Consider the following 16800-nt stretch of genomic DNA (forward strand, 5'->3'; position numbering starts at 1 on the left):
GAGAAATACTAGCTCTGCCTCACACACCGACTCTGACTGGCTCTGCTGTGGAAAGGAATGCAATGGCTGATTATATTATGATGAGTCTGTGTTATCTGCTCTGCATGGATGTTATTCAGCCTCCCGGAGCCTGCCTTTCTTTGAAGCATTCGAACTGATCTTAGTTCAGACTGCCAGCACAATACTAACATGAGGCGTGTGTGTGTGTGTGTGCGAGCATGTGTTGCACGTGTGTGCGTGTTTGCGTGTGCGGACCTGTGTGAGGCTTTACAGTCACAGGAAGAGTGTGTGAGACTTCACAGTATGTGTTCTCATAAGGTCCTTTGTGTGTGGCCACATACAACAGGAGAGAGCAGGCAACAGGTGTAAGGGGGATGTTAAAAACACAACAACTCTCTCCCTCTGTCTGTCAGCGACTTCTGAACCGAGGCCCTCTTGGTTCATTGTTCTCATATGGAGACAGCTGTATAGATTTTGTTATCTAACACCCTTGGAAGCAGAATGAAGAGTTGTATTTTGTGAGTTGGTATCTATTCGTGATATTGTGTCTTTGTCCGTGTGTGTGTAAATGCATGCATGAATATATGTTTTTGACTATGTACGTGTTTCTTTCAATCTGCTGATAAGTGAGGGGGCACTTGTGTTGTTAATGATGATTGAGATAACGGTGCGACAGAGCAGCTGGATGCTGACAGCGGCACCATGCTACAGCTGGCTGAGGAAAGCAGGGCAGTCAATTACTGATAAAAAGGGACAGAGACAGACACTAACAGTCTGGAGATGGGAGGGGGGTCATAGACAAAGACTAGACTCAAGTCTTTCTCACCTGTCTTCATGGGCAGACCGGCCATCTGGAATTTTGGGCAAATGCCAGGTAGGCCTGTGTAACTTGGTTTTTCTTTTGTGCTAAATTATCATTTTCTGGCTAATAATAGGAGCTTTAAGGAAAAAATATTGCCAGTGTGGGGGCCTCGAGGAAAAAGATGGGCCGGTATTGGTGGCCTCAAGGGAAAAAAATTGTCAGGTGTGTTAGGAATGCCAGGGCCGATTTCTGGTCCCAGTCCGCCCCTGCCTGTCTTGTGCAACAATCTCTAGAACTCTGTGTGCTTTAACAGAGATTTTTCCTTAAATTTAGATTAAATCTCAAGAGAATCTACTAGGGGAAAGATAAAGTGAACTCAACTAAGAGAGGGAGAAAGAAACCGATAAGGACAAAGGCTGTCAATGGTATTTTGGTCATAGAAATTAGATTAGGAAGGAATTGTTTTGAATAGGACTATAGAATAAAAGATACCTGGGCAGTATTCATTGACAGCAGTTCATCTGAAGGTCAACTCCTAATCTGCCACAGTATCTTCCTCTGTGAAGCCTAACTCCTCACACTCCCTCTCTCCCTGATGTCCTCCCTTGAACCTCTCCTATTTCAGTATGTTCCGCTTAATGTTATTTCCCCTCTCTCGTGTAAAGATGAAAAGTTAAGATGTTTTTTTTTGTTGAAAGAAAATATATTTTTTAAACAGTACAGAGGCAGTGTGGCAGTGTTCCCAGTCCGAGGGGGAGCGCACAGCTCTGCTCTCTCAGGAGTGAGGAAGATACTCCACACGGATTCACCACAGATCTTTATAAGGACAGAGGGAAAAAAGGCATGTAGTCTATATTTAGACAGACTTTACTGGGCCTCTTGTCTATTTTCTCCCCCTCTACTTCTGTTAGGAATCTCACCAAAGCCATGTGGGCGGGCATGCAGGCCTTTCTCTCCCTAAGAACAGAAGGGAGAGGAGAATAATAATGATCTGGATAATAACAGAGCAGAAAGACAGTGTAAGAGAGAAAGAGGAGGAGAGAGAAAGAGTCACTGTTGGTGTCACTGTGCCTCACATGTTGAGCGCTCTTCAAAGGCTGTCATCTAAATCTCCATCAGTGTTCTGTGTCTGCCAGTGGCCTGGTGGGATCTCGGCAGTCAATACAGGGCACGTATTATCAGCCCCTAATGGGTCCTTCTACTGCCCCCTTGACAGGCGTCTCTGCTCTGTTCCACCTCTTGGATTGTTTAGGCACCCTGGGGTGACTATAATTGTTTCAATTATATGCTAAAATGTGCTTGTGGTTTGTTTTTGTGTGCACACATCTCTGTGTGTACGACTTTCCTAGCCTGCCTCTCAGTGCATTTTGATGCCATTAAACTTTTTTTTAAATTTATTTCACCTTTATTTAACCAGGTAGGCAAGTTGAGAACAAGTTCTCATTTACAATTGTGACCTGGCCAAGATAAAGCAAAGCAGGCAAAAAAAGGCCATGGTGGCAAAGTAAATACAATATAGCAAGTAAAACACTGGAATGGTAGATGTGCAGTGGAAGAATGTGCAAAGTAGAAATAAAAATAATGGGGTGCAAAGGAGCTAAATAAATAAATCAAATCAATACAGGAGGGAAAGAGGCAGTTGTTTGGGCTAAATTATAGATGGGTTATGTACAGGTGCAGTAATCTGTGAGCTGCTCTGAATTTGGTGCTTAAAGCTAGTGAGGGAGATAAGTGTTTCCAGTTTCAGAGATTTTTGTTAAACTTGCTCTCCACATACCTCTTGTATCAGGCCTTATCTCCATCGCCACTCAAAAGCTTTGACCACTGCTGTCCAAACAGCGCTCTAATGTGGCGCCTGCAAGAAACATATTTTTCTTATCTCCCATGTAATCCCTTAGTGATTCTTACAAACTGCTGCTCTGTGTGGTCGAAATAGTAGACTACCAATGAAGGACACCCTGTCAGCTCAGGGGGCTCTCTCATAGGTCGGGAGCATAAGGGGGGAGGGATTTAATTATGATCCTGTGCTGACAAGGACACATCGTGAACTAGGAGAGTTTAACAGTGGGTGAGACTCAGGAAGAACAACAATGAAAAGATACAGAAAGTAAATATGAACTAACTGATAATTCAGCGCCTGGTCGTTGTCGCAGCATCATAGCGATTCTATCTCTTGTATCGGTTGCCAGAGCAACCTCCATGTAGTTTCAAGCTTTGTCAAACATTAGATGTATCACCATGAAGTATGACATGATGTAAGAACCCTATTGAACATATAGTGGAGCAAAATCGAACATAATATGATGTTGTTGGTCTAGCCACTGTCGATTCTATCCGGATCTACTGCATATCAGACAGTCCAATAACCAGATTTAGTTCCCGTTGATATAAGCACCAACAACAGCCTACAAAGTAAACAGGAGGGTGTTGTCCTGTTCACATGTCGACCGTAGTTTCCTCTGCTGATCCTCTGAGAGTGAATGGCCCGTAGTGCTACCCAGGTCATGAAGGGAAATGAGGGGGAACAGGGGGAGACCCCCACATACTTCTTTAACACCTCTGGGTTCTAATAGTCATCTGAGCTGGATGGGAAAGAAAAGGTTTGGTTTGCATGTGCTGTCAGCCTCATCGGCACTACACAGGGAGCTCCAACTGCCATGCAAATGAGATGCAAATAGATTGAAATGAGGGATGATAAAGAGCGGGTCAAAGGGTGAGGGTTACAGACAGTCTGTTTACATCTGTCATGACATATAAGTCACAGTTACATCCACACGAGAAGAGCCTGTACCAGAGACACCTGGTTAATATGGGAGTTTGAATCTCTTCCTCTTGGTTAGAGAGAAAGACAGCAAAACAAGTGTGTGCGAATCTCGTGTCAACATGTGTATTAGTGATGATTCTCTCCCGAATAAAATTTGAATGTCAGTTTACCCTAGCAGCAGCCGCATAGCTCTGAGAATGACAAACTGTGACATCACAATAGTAGAGGCAGTCATGGTGTGGACAATGGAAGCTCTGTGAGGCAGAGGAGCCAGGGCGTGGCCTATCTGGACAGAGGCTCCTCACACTGGAAGGTCCACAGCAGCTGTCTGAACCGCTGTGTGTCTCCCTGCCTTCACCCCACTCCCTCTCTCTGTTTGCCTCCAACACTGGAACGTAGGGATGGAGGTGGAGTAGGAGGAGAGACCGAGATAAAGAGATGGCTTGCACAGACTGAAAGACAAAGGTCCAATGGACAGAGAGCCCCTCTCTCTGTAGAGACACACGCAGGCACGTACAAACACGTTGACACACACAAACACAATATATTCATCCTCTCTTCAACACCACCACAACCCTCACACACGGTGCACACCGTTTGCCTCGTTCCCTTCCTTGCCATTTAAACCTTGTGCCAGTGGAGCTGATCTGAGTTAGAGTAGTGTTTACCAGACCCTCCAAATGGAGTGCCTTCCTCTTCAAACACCCACAAAGGTTTACTGGCCATAACAGAGAGGAGCGAATACACTCACTACTGAGCTCAATTTCACAAGCACATTGAGGAGGAGGAGGTCATCTGTGACTGAGTAGAGTTTTGGTGTGAGGCAGGGTGAAGTTATGGCCTTGAAGATTCATGACAGGGTAGAACCACCTGTGTAGTAAAATGAGTCCTACTGGCATTTAAAGCCAATGCAATAAGTGTTCTTGCAAATAGTGGATGAGCATCATTGAGGGTGTATGAGCTCTGAATCAACATAAAGCCCTCCTGCCCTTCAGTTTATGAGTACAGAATGGAACAAAAGCACACGGCACAATGCAACCAACCAACAGCTATTCAGCATCTCATGACCTTTTATCTCATTCACTTACACACACTCGTTGAATAGGTTTCAATAGCTCCATCTGTTTTTAAAGATTAAATGACAGTCATTAGCATTATGAATTTGCTTAGAGGACACAGGTAGCAGCTTTACAAGCTTTTAACAGCCTGGTCTCATAGACAGATGTAACATGCTAAATGTTAATCCGGGACACTCAAATTATTAAATCAAATCTTATTTGCCACATGTGCTGAATACAACAGGTGCAGTAGACCTTACAGTGAAATGCTTACTAACAAGCCCTTAACTAACATGCAGTTTTAAGAATAATACATAAAAAAATAGATACAAGTAACAAATAATTAAAGAGCAGCAGTAACAAATAATTAAAGAAAGGTAGTAAAATAACAATAGCGAGGCTACATACAGGGGGTACCGGTAGAGTCAGTGTGCGGGGGCACCGGTTAGTCGAGGTAATTGAGGTAATATGTACATGTAGGTAGAGTGACTATGCATAGATAATAACAGAGAGTAACAGCAGCGTAAAGGGGGGCAATGCAAATAGTCTGGGTAGCCATTTGATTAGATGTTCAGGAGTCTTATGGCTTGGGGGTAGAAGCGGTTTAGAAGCATCTTGGACCTAGACTTGGCACTCTGGTACCGCTTGCTCTGCGTTTGCGGAGAGAACAGTCTATGAATAGGGTGGCTGGAGTCTTTGACAATTTTTAGGGTCTTCCTCTGACACCACCTGGTATAGAGATCCTGGATGACAGAAAGCTTGGCCCCAGTGATGCACTGGGCCGTACGCACTAACCTCTATAGTGCCTTGCGGTCGGAGGCCGAGCAGTTGCCATACCAGGCAGTGATGCTCTCGATGGTGCAGCTGTAGAAACTTTTAAGGATCTGAGGACCCATGCCAAATCTTTTCAGTCTCCTGAGGGGGAATAGGTTTTTTCGTGCCCTCTTCACGACTGTCTTGGTGTGCTTGGACCATGCTAGTTTGTTGGTGATGTGGACACCAAGGAACTTGAAGCTGTCAACCTGCTCCACTACAGCCCCGTCGATGAGAATGGGGGTGTGCTCAGTCCTCCTTTTCCTGTAGTCCACAATCTCCTTTGTCTTGATCACATTGAGGGAGAGGTTGTTGTCCTGGCAACACACGGCCAGGTCTCTGACTTCCCTATAGGCTGTCTCATCGTTGTCGGTGATCAGGCCTACCACTGTTGTGTTGTCGGCAAACTAAATAATGATGTTGGAGTCGGACCTGGCATTGCAGTCATGAGTGAACAGGGAGTACATTATGTTTAGTATGATATGTTTTGTTTTGGTATGGTTGCATAAGACAGATGGTTACTTAAGGCAAAAACAAAAGTAGGGTGGGTGGGCATATAACGTGCAGGTCTAGCAACTGAAAGGTTGCAAGTTCGAATCTCATCACGGACAACTTTTAGCGATTTAGCTAATTCGCATGTTTGCTAACCCTTCCACTAACCATAACCCTTTCAGCTAACTTTTCCCCTAACGCTGTTATATTTAGCTAGGCCTACCTGTTTTTTTTGTTTTGAATAAAAGTGTTTTCGTATATTCCACATTTACACAAGGCTACTAGGCTACTACTAAGCTACTTTTACCTTCTTGCAATGCAATACTAAAACAACTAGAAACTGTGCACAAGCATGATCTAAAGTTTTGGGGAGGATAACCACACTCTCACATCAAGTTCAGTATTTATAAATGCTGACTTTTGCGTGAAAACTGGTGCATGCATGTTTCGGGACATATATTTGTGGTTATGCAACGTTTATAAATGAGACCCCAGGTCTTCAGGTAGGCTACCATGGGGGCTGCCTCCTATACCAGTAGCTACTGTAGGCCTACTGACAATGCTGGAGTTTAAATAGCTTGTGTTATCTCATGTTATGGTATAAAAAAAGTATCCAAGATTTACACTTCTTCACCAGCTGCATAAGGCCCTGACATTTCCCCGGTGAGAGATCCCTGAATGACTGGGCTGAACACTTGCAACCTTTTTTATTTATAAAAACCCTCTTCGGCCTCACTCCCCCTTATCTGAGATATCTAGTGCAGCCCTCATCCTCCACATACAACACCCGTTCTGCCAGTCACATTCTGTTTAAAGCACACACATCCCTGGGTCGCTCCTCTTTTCAGTTCGCTGCAGCTAGCGACTGGAACAAGCTGCAACAAACACTCAAACTGGACAGTTTTATCTCAATCTCTTCATTCAAAGACTCAATCATGGACACTCTTACTGACAGTTGTGGCTGCTTTGTGTGATGTATTGTTGTCTCGACCTTCTTGCCCATTGTGCTGTTGTCTGTGCCCAATAATGTTTGTACCATGTTTTGTGCTGCTACCATGTTGTGTTGCTCCCATGATGTGTTGTCATGTTTTGCTGCAGTGTTGTAGTGTTGTCTCTCTTGTTGTGATGTGTGTTTTGTCCTATATTTATAATGTATTTATTTAAACATTTTAATCCCAGTCCCCCGTCCCTGCAGGAGGCCTTTTGCATTTTGGTAGGCCATCATTGTCAATAAGAATTTAAATAAAAATAAATGAATAAAATACTAGCCCCAGAGGGCAATGGACATAGGACGAGAACCATGACCTTGCATAGTCATCCCACAGGGAGCAATTGGCAGTGAGAGTGAGATTACCCAGATTTTCTCTGTCCATATCCATGAAAACATGGTTGAGATGTGGATAGATATCAGTCCATCGTTGTACAAAAGCCAGAAATAAAACATGGTTGTTGGTTTGTGCATTTTTCTAGAACCACATTAGAGAGGCTTTGCCCTTTTCTCTATATACGGAGATATGCTACTATGGGCATTGACCGCCACCTAGTGATCATAAACATAGTGATCATAACATCAATTTCTGATTAAAAAAAAATTCTACAGGAAACAATATTGCTACATAACAACATTGTAACAAGACAGCAACTCTGAGCAGAAGGCAACGCATCACAAATATCAGTTCCTCTTAGATTTCCGTAGATTAACCTCTCACGAGATAAACAAAGTCGTGCAGTAAATGAAATGGAAAGGTAATGTCACCTGAATTAAATGTTGTCCAAAAAAACAAATGTATTTTTCTTTGAGCAAAACGTTTGCCTGTATAGCCTAGCCCTCACACTGTCTTCATATGTCTCATATTCACTATTGTTACAGCATGGAGACAGTGGGCTAGGCTGGCTAAACTGATAGCAGGGAGAAATGGCATTGCACAGGTGCAACCCTGCAAGCTGGAGAACGCACCATGTCCTATGAGGCGAGTGAAGTATGCCCGAAAATTTGCTTTCTGACAACTCGATTTTTCCCGTACTGAAATGTTAGTAGGCTTAAACATCAAGAAACCCCGTACGCAGAATAAGTTGAACAGAAAATTAAACCTATTCCCGGGAAGAATGTTTTGTGCAATCGGGCAATCACTCCGATTATTGTAGCGTCACAATCATTGAGTGAAGCTGGGGTCTTCAGAAGCGTGGGTGTCTTGTAAACGAACAGGAAAAAAATCACGAATACAGACGTGGCAGTGGGAGAAGAGGTAGTTGATTTTTGTGTCTGTCTATCAATGACAGGTTCATTTTTGTCATTTAGGATTTTTGGTCAGTCCTCCTGCTGTGTTAATCTGTGAATGTCACAGATATAGGCTGTCCAGAACTCGGCCAGTGTTCCACTGTCTGAAGTAGTAGGTGACAATAGTAGGTGTAACGTAACAGTGCCTGGTCCAGGGTGTAAGAAACGTGACAGCCAAGCTGTCTCCACTCAGCCATTTGACCCACTTTATAGTCCACTGCATCTAGTAAAGACACGTTGCATGCACCAATCAACTGTCTCGCATTAGATGAACAGTGGATGTAAACATTTGAATGGATATGATATGTTTGTAATTATGCATGGGGCATTATAGTTTCCATAATTGAAACCTCACAATAACCTGTGAATTATTTGTACAGTTACTATGGCAAACTGATCAAGCCAAACAGAGACTTAAAATAAGAGTACAAGCTGGAGACAACATGATATAGGGAGTAGAGACCAGGGGCCCCTAGGCCAGTGTCTCTTTGGAGGCTCCCAAGCCCAGAAAGTGTGTCCATCCGGGGCAGAGGCAGGAGGGAAATCAGCACACTGATGGAAGCCCAACATCATGCATTGACAGTGGTGTGGGAAGCCCTCTGTAATCATCTGTCTGTCAAAGATAAGGAACATACACACATTTCAACTAATAGGGGTTTCTGCTACAGTACAGCATTTCTTTTCCACTGAACTCAGCAACAGATATAATATGAGCTATGGGTGTTCTGTATGGCTTACACTCTCAGTAGATTCAGCCTTTGTGTGTATACCGTATGTATGTATAAAGACAGTTGGATAAGTCATGAGGTCACACTTGAAAATGTCAGATGGTTGAATGTTTGATTACAGAGGTTAGGCATTAACTTTTCAAATCAAATCAAAGTTTATTTGTCACGTACACCTTACAGTGAAATGCTTACTTACAGGCTCTAACCAATAGTGCAAAAAATGTGTTAGGTGAACAATAAATAAGTAAAGAAATAAAACAACAGTAAAAAGACAGGCTATATACAGTAGCGAGGCTATAAAAGTAGCGAGGACACATACAGACAGCGGTTAGTCAGGCTGATTGAGGTAGTATGTACATGTAGATATGGTTAAAGTGACTATGCATATATGATGAACAGAGAGTAGCAGTAGCGTAAAAGAGGGGGTGGCGGGACACAATGCAGATAACCCGGTTAGCCAATATGCGGGAGCATTGGTTGGTCGGCAAAATTGGAGGTAGTATGTACATGAATGTATAGTTAAAGTGACAATGCATATATGTTAAACAGAGAGTAGCAGCAGCGTAAAAAGAGGGGTTGGGGGGAGGCACACAATGCAAATAGTCCGGGTAGCCATTTGATTACCTGTTCAGGAGTCTTGGCTTGGGGGTAAAAACTGTTGAGAAGACTTTTTGCCCTAGACTTGGTACTCCAGTAGTAGTAGAGAGAGAACATTCTATGACTGGGGTGGCTTTGACAATTTTTAGGGCCTTCCTCTGACACCACCTGGTGTAGAGGTCCTGGATGGCAGGCACCTTAGCCCCAGTGATGTACTGGGCCGCACGCACTACCCTTGCAGTCAGAGGCCGAGCAATTGCCGTACCAGGCAGTGATGCAACCAGTCAGGATGCTCTCGATGTTGCAGCTGTAGAGCCTTTTGAGGATCTCAGGACCCATGCCAAATCTTTTCAGTCTCCTGAGGGGGAATAGGCTTCGTCGTGCCCTCTTCACAACTGTCTTGGTGTGTTTGGACCATTCTAGTTTTTTATTTTTTTTATTTATTAATTTATTATTTTCTCCCCCTCTACTTCTGTTAGGAATCTCACCAAAGCCATGTGGGCGGGCATGCAGGCCTTTCTCTCCCTAAGAACAGAAGGGAGAGGAGAATAATAATGATCTGGATAATAACAGAGCAGAAAGACAGTGTAAGAGAGAAAGAGGAGGAGAGAGAAAGAGTCACTGTGGGTGTCACTGTGCCTCACATGTTGAGCGCTCTTCAAAGGCTGTCATCTAAATCTCCATCAGTGTTCTGTGTCTGCCAGTGGCCTGGTGGGATCTCGGCAGTCAATACAGGGCACGTATTATCAGCCCCTAATGGGTCCTTCTACTGCCCCCTTGACTGGCGTCTCTGCTCTGTTCCACTTCTTGGATTGTTTAGGCACCCTGGGGTGACTATAATTGTTTCAATTATATGCTAAAATGTGCTTGTGGTTTGTTTTTGTGTGCACACATCTCTGTGTGTACGACTTTCCTAGCCTGCCTCTCAGTGCATTTTGATGCCATTAAACTTTTTTATTTATTTATTTCACCTTTATTTAACCAGGTAGGCAAGTTGAGAACAAGTTCTCATTTACAATTGCGACCTGGCCAAGACAAAGCAAAGCAGTTCGACACATACAACGACACAGAGTTACACATGGAGTAAAACAAACATACAGTCAATAATACAGTAGAAACAAGTCTATATACGATGTGAGCAAATGAGGTGAGATAAGGGAGGTAAAGGCAAAATAAAGGCCATGGTGGCAAAGTAAATACAATATAGCAAGTAAATCACTGGAATGGTAGATTTGCAGTGGAAGAATGTGCAAAGTAGAAATAAAAATAATGGGGTGCAAAAGAGAAAAATAAATAAATAAAATAAATACAGTAGGGAAAGAGGTAGTTGTTTGGGCTAAATTATAGGTGGGCTACGTACAGGTGCAGTAATCTGTGAGCTGCTCTGACAGCTGGTGCTTAAAGCTAGTGAGGGAGATAAGTGTTTCCAGTTTCAGAGATTTTTGTAGTTCGTTCCAGTCATTGGCAGCAGAGAACTGGAAGGAGAGGCGGCCAAAGAAAGAATTGGTTTTGGGGGTGACCAGAGAGATATACCTGCTGGAGCACGTGCTACAGGTGGGTGATGTTGATGTGGACACCGAGAAACTTGAAGCTCTCAACCTGCTCCACTACAGCCCCGTCGATGAGAATGGGGGTGTGCTCAGTCATACTTTTCCTGTAGTCCACAATCATCTCCTTAGTCTTGTCTACGTTGAGGGATAGGTTGTTTGCTCTTTTGGTCCTGGGCTGAAGAGGTCAGTGTTTAGGTTTCATTTACACTCCCAGGGGTTTGTGAACTTCATGACATTTATCTGCGGTGCACATTAGGCCTACATGGAGATGTGATGATGTTATATTCTTCCCTTAGAGTGTCTAGCAGCATGTCATGTTATTTACTTGTTAGTACTCTGCGAATTGTTCCGCGTCATTGTCACAGCAATGTGTTTTGTTTTGACTGAATACAGAACTTTCATTAGAACACTGAATTGCTACATGTACCTCAAACCCCATGTAGATGGATGGAGTTGTTTTCCCTCCTCAGATTCAGACCCTCTAGGAGGGAAACCCCTGTAAACACCGGCAGAGCAGAGCCCTGTGCCAGCGACACACTCCAATGCTGCTGAACCTCACCACAGAGAAGGGCCAACAGCAAACACCATGCAGGCCTGCACGCAGAACCCTCAGACACTTAACACTCTGACTAGCCATTCATATTAAACACAGACTTGGCCTACAGTAACACTTAAACAGCTTGTAAAGTAAGTGGTTATTACAGCCACTGTATCTGACTGTGTGTTTATGTACAGCGCCACCTGGTGAGGGAAGAGTGAGGCTCAGCCTCAACCTGCCCATCATCAACCCATAGAGACTGCAGACAGCCAAAGTACTGGTGGAGTACAGCTGGAGCTGTAAAGGTAAGATTCTAAAATAGCACAACCCTTCTGTCCATATACTGTATGTGATGCTTAAGGACATGTAGATAGACTCTCCCTCCCTCTCTCTCTCTGAATTCAAGGGCTTTATTGGTATGGGAAATATATGTTAACATTGCCAAAGCAAGTGAAGTAGATAATAAAAATAAAAATATACACTAAACATTACACTCACAGAAGTTCCAAAAGAATAAAGACATTTCAAATGTCATATTATGTCTATATACAGTGTTGTAACAATGTGCAAATAGTTAAAGTTCTCTCTCTCTCTCCCCCCCACCCCCCCCCTGTATGATCTGTTTAGACAGCCCAGAGAGACAGACCCAGATGACAATAAAGGGAAAGGGGATACCTAGTCAGTTGCACAACTGAATGCATTCAACCAAAATGTGTCTTTTAACAAGGTGCAAGGGGCTGCCTTGATTGACGTCATCGGTGCCCAGGGAGCAGTTGTTGTTGGGGGTTAACTGCCTTGCTCAAGGGTGTGTGGCTTATATTTTCATTTGATCAATTCTTGTAGCACAACGTTTTTGTGGATTTTCTCCACTCATCTTTTTGACAGTCGGACTAAACGACTGCTCATCTTTTTAATGGGGACGAAACGTCATATTTCTATTGGATGACACATAGAGAGACAATCGACAGCCGCTCATTACAAAAGGAGCAGATGACCAATCACTATGCCAAAGCAGGCACCTTCACCACCAAGGTTGCATGACTTTCACAGGGGAGGCCCTGAAAAGAATACACTCTTTACCTTTTCACTGTGATCATTTGGTTTGATGCTGCAGACCCTGACTCGTTATATCCACGCTGCTACAGGCTGGGGGCAGAGGATGAGAAACATGAGTTTAGCGGTCAGAATCCTCACCACTCTCTATCCCAAACCCTCTTTCTCTGATCTTCCTGTTTCCCTCCTCTAACGGAATGCGTCACTTCATTAGTCTTGGTGGGATTTACAGTACTGCCTTTTCATCCCTTTAGTTTTCCATACTTTTCTCCGACCCCGATTTATCTGACTATACCCCTCTGTTCATATTCCTCTTCTTACCTCCCACCTTTCATTTGAGGAATCTCTAACTCCAGGGAGGGCAGGTAGCATAGTGGTTAGAGCTTTGGGCCAGTAACCGAATCCATAACCGAATCCCGAGCTGACAAGGTAAAAAAAACTGTCGTTCTGCCCCTGAGCAAGGCAGTTCACCCACTGTTTTATAATTAACCCATAGTTTTATAATTGACTAAAACAAGCACACAAGAAAATTGCGTTTGGAAAAAGGTCAAGATTTTGCTGTGGGCCAATGTGGTAACAAATATAACCACGGGTTGTTTTCCCCCAAGGAGGGCAGGGCCGCGACATTCTATCATAGGGAGAGTTTGTTTTGCATAGCCCGGGGTACAAACTCCGGCTACCTGGGGCAACGGGTCATGTAAAACGAACTCGCCCATTCTGGCTGGGAGTGTGGCTGCCATTTTCGGACCATTCTGGAACTTTGAAGGTTTGACATCTCTCCTCTAGCAATTTAATAGGATCTCTGTGGATGTCACATAGTTACATCAGTATATGTTATTATTGGCAGTGAAGAGTGAAAAGGTAGATAGCTAAACATATTTTATTCCATAGGTCGATGCCTTGGCTGATAGAGATCAACGCCAGCCCCACCATGGGCACCTCTACAGCAGTGACAACACGCCTGTGTGCTGCCGTGCAGGGGACACTCCCTGGGTGGAGCTGGACCTCTGGTTGGACCGAGGGGTACACACTGGGGGCTTTCAGCTGATATACAAACAGGTGAGATGTGTGCCTTTTAGTGAGGAAAGGGTAGTTTTAATGCATTTATTAATGTCATTTGTTTTTGCAATGTTTATTCTGTTAAGAACACCTTAATACATACTTTTAAATTATATTATGCAAGCTAGAAGTTTACATTTGATTTTATGTTATATCTTACTGTCCCCACTACAAAAAAAAAATACTTAAATACATGTAATTTTGTCTTTAAAATATTTAATTGAAATACTGTAGAATTCCATTCATTCCCATGGGGGACCATTTCTTCTGGAGAGAGCCAATATGGCCGACCAGTGGCTTCAAAGCCTCTCAGAAAGTTGGAGTTCTAGAAAAATGCCAGTTTACAACTTGGAATTCCGAGTTGATGACTGTTCAAAACTATTTTTCAGTCTGAGAATTAAAGAGCAACAATAAAATAACAGTAGGAAGGCTCCTGAGTGGTGCAGTGGTCTAAGACACTGCATCTCAGTGCAAGAGGAGTCACTACAGTACCTGGTTCGAATCCAGGCTGCATCACATCCAGCCATGATTGGGAGTCCCATGGGGCGTCACACAATTGGCCCAGAGTCATTTGGGTTTGGCCAGTGTAGGCCGTCATTGACAATAAGAGTAGGTTCTTAACTGACTTGCCAAGTTAAATAAAGGTTAAATAAATAAATTTGGACCATGATAGTTCGTTGGTGATGTAGACACCAAGGAACTTGAAGCTCTCAACCTGTTCCCCTGCAGCCCCGTCGATGAGAATGGGGGTGTGCTTACACCTCCTTTTCCTGAAGTCCATGATGGCCCACGTGTTGAGGATCAGCGTGGCAGATGTGTTGTTACCTATCCTTACCACCTGGGGGCGGGCCATCAGTAAGTCCAGAATCCATTTGCAGAGGGAGGTGTTTAGTCCCAGAGTCCTTAGCTGATGAGCTTTGAGGGCACTATGGTGTTGTATGCTGAGCTGTAGTCAATGAATAGCATTCTCACATAGGTGTTCCTTTTGTCCAGGTGGGAAAGGGCAGTGTGAAGTGCAAGAGATTGCATGATCTGTTGGGGTGGTATGAAAATTGGAGTGGGTCTAGTGTTTCTGGGATAATGGTATTGATATGAGCCAGCCTTTCAAAACACTTCATGGCTACAGACGTGAGTGCTACAGGTCAGTTGTCATGTAGGCAGGTTACCTTGGCGGTATTGGGCACTGGGACTATGATGGTCTGCTTGAAACATGTTAGTATTACAGACTCGGTCAGGGACAGGTTGAAAATGTCAGTGAAGACACTTGCCAGTTGGTCAGCGCATGCTTGGAGTACATGTCCTGGTAATCCGCCTGGCCCTGCGGCCTTGTGAATGTTGACCTGTTTATGTTGACCTTACTAAGGAGAGCGTGATCACACAGTCGTCCAGAACAGCTGGTGCTCTCATGCATGCATTCAGGGTTGCTTTCCTCAAAGCGAGCATAAAAGGCTTTTAGCCATCTGGTAGGCTCGCGTCACTGGGCAGCTAGCTCGTGGCTGTCCTTCCCTTTGTAGTACGTAATAGTTTGCAAGCCCTGCCACATCCGACGAGCGTCAGAGCCGGTGTAGTACGATTCAATCTTAGTCCTGTATTGACGCTTTGCCTGTTTGATGGTTCGGTGGAGGGCATAGCGGGATTTGTTATAAGCGTCCGGGCTAGAGCCCCACTCCTTGAAAGCGGCACCTCTAGCCTTTAGGTCAGTGCTGATGTTGCCAGAACATATCCCAGAACATATTCCGGTCTGTGCTAGCAAAACAGTCCTGTAGTTTAGCATCTGCGTCATCTGACCACTTCCGTGATAAGCGAGTCACTGGTACTACCTGCTTTAGTTTTTGCTTGTAAGCAGGAAGCAGGAGGATATAATTATGGTCAGATTTGCCATTTGGAGGGTGAGGGACAGCTTTGTACGCATCCCTGTGTGTGGAGTAAAGGTGGTCTAGTTTTTTTCCCTCTGGTTGCACATATAACATTCTGGTAGCACTTAAATCCATTTTTACCTAAGTTTTCCTGAATTAAAGACTGGGAACCAATACATCTCACTCGGAGGCTGTGTGTGTGGGTGTTTAAGTGAGAAAGACAGAGGAGGCAACCAGTAAAAGCACAACTCCAATCATTATCGACACATTGTGCCGACACCAAAGATCCATTCCAGACTCTGATGTCAGGAGGACTTTGAGAGTTCGGTGTTAGCCAGACTACCTCTGCCCTGAATAAGAGGTTATACAGATGTTCTCTCTCTCTCTCTTCTCTGTCTATAGGCAATAGGGAGGTGCCTCAGTATATGGGGGTTAACCTCCTTGTTGAGGGCTCTCAGATCAAATGGCCCGCCGTCATCCTAAAAAAACATCCAATTCCCCGGAGCCTCGAACCAGACGGCATCACCAAAGGAAGGACAACGAGGCTGTGGCAGAGAAACCTAAGACGGCCTCTTCTAAGAGGTGGCTGAAGGCTGTGGTACGACACCTCACCTCTGTCATCAGAGTCCAGCCCCTACTGTCTCCTGAGAGGCTCCTGGCCGGAGAGTCCTGGAGTTTGCAACGCCTGAGCCTTGTCAACTCCCTCCATCTGTCACCCAGTCCCATACCATGGACTGCTGATGGAGACCCCAGGTTATAAGGCCCCAGGTGTATAAGCCCCCTGCTGTCCCTGATAGTTACAAAAGCCATTTCCTTCCTCTGGAGGCCATCAACCTTCAAGACCCAGACAAGGAGCCCCCTGCCCTGTTTGTGCCCACTCCTCTGGTACCCTATGCTGGGATCAGGTTCCAGAACATCTCCAGGCACCAGAACCTCACCCATAGGGTGATCAGGACCATATGTGCATGGAGGGGAACTTACAAGAGCTCCTGACAGAGGGGGGTATTGGACTACTGTTGCCTAATGTTTTAAGCAGTTTTTTGCAACCAGCCATTGTAGGCCTACCTCGTTATAATAAAGTCAGTATCGAATCCACTTAGCTAGATTGTTTATTATACAGAAATGCTTCTGTCATTTAGATAAAAGTGTATGCTGCTACAGTGTAGTGTAGCCTTTGTCCGACTTGTTGGCGCTGCTGCCTGCGTGAACCGC

At 44.4% G+C, this 16800-nt stretch overlaps 1 long non-coding RNA gene across 1 annotated transcript; it reads left to right on the forward strand.

Moving 5' to 3' along the window:
• Positions 1-11140: 11140 nt before the first annotated feature.
• LOC121846789 lies at positions 11141-14518 on the forward strand. Its single transcript, XR_006083725.1, has 3 exons — positions 11141-11925; positions 13565-13732; positions 14462-14518. It is a non-coding gene; the product is annotated as an uncharacterized LOC121846789 (long non-coding RNA).
• Positions 14519-16800: the final 2282 nt, after the last annotated feature.

The sequence above is a fragment of the Oncorhynchus tshawytscha genome, linkage group LG07 (genome assembly GCF_018296145.1).
Source record: "Oncorhynchus tshawytscha isolate Ot180627B linkage group LG07, Otsh_v2.0, whole genome shotgun sequence".
Classification (NCBI taxonomy): domain Eukaryota; kingdom Metazoa; phylum Chordata; class Actinopteri; order Salmoniformes; family Salmonidae; genus Oncorhynchus; species Oncorhynchus tshawytscha.